The sequence below is a fragment of the Osmia lignaria genome, chromosome 5 (assembly GCF_051020975.1).
Source record: "Osmia lignaria lignaria isolate PbOS001 chromosome 5, iyOsmLign1, whole genome shotgun sequence".
NCBI lineage: Eukaryota > Metazoa > Arthropoda > Insecta > Hymenoptera > Megachilidae > Osmia > Osmia lignaria.
This window is the reverse complement of record NC_135036.1, coordinates 2,533,499-2,538,255: the sequence shown is the minus strand read 5'-3', so window position 1 is coordinate 2,538,255 and position 4,757 is coordinate 2,533,499. Positions and strand designations below refer to the sequence as shown.

At 40.4% G+C, this 4,757-nt stretch overlaps 1 long non-coding RNA gene across 2 annotated transcripts; it reads left to right on the top strand.

The window, feature by feature from the left end:
- The first annotated feature begins 2,126 nt into the window (after nt 1-2,126).
- Nucleotides 2,127-3,985, top strand: LOC143305312 (uncharacterized). Of its 2 annotated transcripts, none has more exons than XR_013062197.1 (4): nt 2,127-2,559; nt 2,656-2,929; nt 3,007-3,122; nt 3,213-3,985. It is a non-coding gene; the product is annotated as an uncharacterized LOC143305312 (long non-coding RNA). The 2 variants fall into 2 exon arrangements; XR_013062198.1 differs by having other exon boundaries at nt 3,007-3,133.
- The last annotated feature ends 772 nt before the right edge of the window (nt 3,986-4,757 follow it).

Sequence of the window (4,757 nt, the reverse complement as noted above, 5' to 3'; positions counted from 1 at the left end):
TGTCACCATACCACTATCCACCATACCCCTACTAACGTAATGCTTGCTATAATGTTGTGAAGTAGCAGTAAATTAACTAGATTATATCTAATTTTAAGTTTAGGTTAATGTATGTTTATGTTTAAATATATAAAGTAGCAACAGGACCCCAGCATAATATAAATGTAGATATAAAAGTACATAGATATAAATGTAGATATAAAAGTACATAGATATAAATGCCGGGATATAGGCTTAAATATAGCATTAAATATATATATATACATATACACCCATGCCCAATGTACTCCTATGCTCGTAAATATAGATATAAAATATAAAACAAAATTTCATTCATTAATTATTTCCAACCGTACCATTTCCTTATTATATCCCAACATCACCCCCAATATAGATATATATGTGCAATGTGAAATTAAGGGAAAAATCGAAAATGATTGAAAGACAGATGGGTAAAAAACCTTATACAATCAGCGGCGCCACTTCTACCCCTTCGTCTGTCCTATCCTATTGTCGATTCCGGTGATGGGGCTATTAAATTTAAATTAGTAAAACCAATAAAGTTGACCAATAAGGATTGTTCCGGCAAATTTCGTCGCGGCGTATTTCCCGCGATTGGAAATCTTTAGGAAAATAAGCGAGGTGCCGGATCGCGATTACCGAAGCGCAGGAGTCTGGAAAAGGCGGAGGCAACGAACTCCACAACCACGTGTTGCGTAATTTTTAACAAAACTCGTTGTATTTAATCAATTAACAGGTAGTCTTAGAAATAAAAAGGTTTATATTTCAATCCTCTGTTGACTGAACTAATCCGCGTTATTGCGGTTCGCCGAAGCACTGGGTTCGAGCGAAGCGCTATAAAGAAAAAAGATTTGTCTGATAGGAGTTCTCCGAAAACGCTCGCGAGAGTTTCCTTGAAACAAGAGTGAGCCCCGTCGCAGAGCAACGACAGGCTCGCACCTCTCCCTCTCTCTCCCGGCGTCCTCGCCCCACACCGCTGGCCAACGGCGTGAGAGAGACGGGCGCCGATGAGAGAGGGATGGCAATACGACAGAAGTCAGTCGCGTTAGACATTCGGGAAACAGTTCGCTCGAACAAGGATATTGAAACCACATCTGATTGCCTCAATTCCCTCTTTAGTCAATCAAGGGTGTGCACCTGATTTCACCACCCCAGAACACGCCATCCTAATGCTCTTTTCTTATTTCGTTATGTCAAAATAAAGTTAATTAACCAACAGCTCGTTACGCGAACGCGAACTGGGGCATATCATCGCAACATATCATCACAGGCATGATACGTTGAACGACTAATATCCAATACAATATGAAATAGCACCTACACCGGTCCCAGCACATTTGAATTAAATAGATCAATGAAACAATCCTCGTGGTAAAGTAGAGTACTTAAAGTAAAATTTTAACGGCTAACGATATGGACAAGGAAAGAGACAAAAGAACGAAGAATCATTAAGGATGAAGAATGCAAATCAATACGGAGTCCGCGCTCTATAAACACCACGATCACTGCACCTGTATCTCTACCATAAGTGGCCTCTGAAATATTGCAATATTGCATTAATACTGCATTAATATAAGGTGCATTTACAAAGAGGAAGTGTAAGCTCAAGTCGGACATCCCGGATATCTAGCAGTCGATCGTGCCGGATCTCACACAACCCCGTCGAGCTTTATCGATCAATCGAATTATGCTACCAAGGGCAGCCGATAGAGCGCGCATCCGCTGCTCAAGGTAAACCCACAACGCACCGCAGAACGATTAAACGAGTGAACGAACGGGATAGCATATAATAGAATTATTGCTGTTTAAAGTCCAAATTAAAGGGAAGTTTAAGAGTTGGACAATGGACCACTAGCAAAATATACAGATATACATTTAAACCTTGCAACAAGTAACAGTTTAGGGCCAGTAACCCGATAAAGGAGAATATGTCGGTACGTAGGGCGTAGAACTCGTTTAAAGATAGGTTAAGTTAATTGATGCATTCAAATAAATCTATTAATTTCCGACGACTCAAACATTACAACATAAAGAAAAAGAAATCCTGCCAGAAAACCAGCAATATTCTAACCATCTACAGAGAATGCCAATCTTCATGGAATAGTAGTATGCTGACGAAAATGATATTGAATATGAGCTGTGATACATAACATGGAGTATGTGCAGCACCACCACTCGCCCTTAATTAATAATAATCGTTGAACATGATTGAAGAGAAATTATGGGAAAGATGCAACAATCGCACGATTCCAATAGAGAACTTGAAGAGAGGGTATCAAAACGTTTATGGAATATAAAAGAGAAAGCAGCAGTCCTGCCTTCACTTCCCATCCCATCCCAAGCAAGCCTATAAACTTATATTAATCTAGATCATAATCATCATAATCATTACCCGACCAACATTGGAATTTCAGCGTTCTACACTGGATCACCCCGCAACGAGCCACCCCATAAAGTGCACTTGTACAAAGAAGTAATAGTTACCATAGCAAATGTAGAGGGTGATATATCAAGTTAATAATAGTAATTCCAATAATGGTGAGTATACGATATGGAACATAAGTATTAATTATAGAGGAATCGATTACCATTGAGCCGTACACCGAACAGCCGCTCACTTCTAGTTAATTGTAGAACATGGACGAGATCAAAAAGAGATCAAATCCAAGGATCTATTCCAAAGAATAGTAGGCTAGTGAATAACATAGATTCAATCTTATAATGAAAAGGGGAAAAGAAAGAGGCTATAAGAGAAATTTATTGTAAAGAACGAAAGGAGTAGTATACATTGTACAAAAGGCAAAACCTCCTCATATATTGATCGATACCAAGGCTCCTTTTCCAGGCAAGAACAATCACTCGCCCGATATCAGGAAACTTGAAACAGAGGACCTGCAAGAGCGTCTTGGTAAGCCAAATAGGACCCTCTGTATTAATGAATAATAGTCACCAATCAATCACAGAACTAATGCATTACTCTTTCAGTGCTATACATTGAGTCACACCGAGAGGTATATTCATCCAGGTAGAGCCAAGAGCTGTATAATAGAGCCAAGAGCTGTATGACAACTTCGGATAATAATTAACTGACGATAGTTGTAGTGAGTGTAAAGTATGAACCACAAGCCCTAAGTGTAAGTTAAACAAGGGAAACTTTCCGTATTAACCAGTGCACTCCTTGACAACTGCAGAAAACGAACAAGAAGGAAAATAAACAGCGTACTGCATACCCCGTGCTCAAGACCTAATTAGGAATTTATGGAAACTTTATTACCACAGAATGCGTAAAAGGGGGGGCCACAGTGGTTAATGAGAGAATATGCTGACCTCCAGAATAGTCGTCAAAATGAACGAAGACGCCCCGCCAGCAAGGAATTTACAGAGATTTACCGAGAGTTATTCGCGGAATGTCGCAGGAGAAAGAAGAGGCGAGCACGTCAGACACGGCGTGTTCTTCAAAGAACCATCAAAGAACCTGAACCTAAACCATCACCGCAATCATAACCGATCAGGGTATTAACCAAGTGAAGTAGATGACACCATTATGTGCATGCTACAGCCCGTCATTCCGCCTACGCACATCGACAGTCTTACGTTAATATTCAATATACAACACCATAACTCACTTCAACTCAACCCCTCATGGCGACCAGTGTAATCGTAATTGCTGCATCATTGACAATAAATGCACCTAGAGGAAGCGTAAACCCGTCCATTATTGACCCCCCAAATTCAGAATTATATCCCAAGTTGGACCGAAAGTTAACTTAATATTGGTACAATGACACGTATAATCCGCGCACCACTGCGCTCAGGTATCAGTAGTCCTTCAACCATTTAATAATAAAGATAGTCAATCGCCGAAGACAGAAATAAAAGTAAAGGTCAAATTTGTATACTAGCGATTAGAAGTTAAAATTTAGAAATCAATTAACAATTAAACAGTTAAACAATTAAATCAGAACTAAACGTACAGATTGGAAAAAGAATTCATCAAAATATCGCTAAAAGTATCAAGAATTCATCACCCATGCGCCTGCGTGCCGCCCGCCACACCCGACCCCCCTCCACCGTATTCACCATGACCGATATGCCAGCCGACTCCCTCTTCAGCATGAGGTAACCCGCGTTCATCTCCATTTTGTGCAGCTTCAGCCCATCGAGCCATCGTTGAGGAAGAATCAAGGAAAGTTCGTGAAGGCTCACCGCACTGCCAGAGCCACCCACCACAGCCCTGAATTTACTTCAAGTAAGTGACTGATAGATACATTACCCTTAACGTTGACAATCAGAATTAATCAGATCCTAAACCTACCTCCGTTACCCTCATACTTGTCATGCCCCCAACACATCGTATTCCTAGTATTCCAACCTCAATCACCGTCAACTCCTGCTCATTCATCCGCCTTCATCAAATAGTAAAGTATTCCTTTAAAGCACTGGTATGCAGAGGACCTAAGTTCCTTTTGCCGACAGGAAACACATCAACACCTGCATAAAACGAAGAGAAGAAGAAGGAAGAGAAGAAAACGCATCAGCAAAATATAAGAGGCAAGAAGAGCTGAAGAGAATAGGAATCATTGTCCCGACTTAAAGTAAGTATTCAACTCAGTAACCTGAATGCAACTAAAATAGAACCAGTCCCGTTAACCGATTTACACGCGCACATAAGCGCATCAAACACCATCGATTAATATCATAATTTCATTATCAGGAACAACCATGTCCTCCTTTAC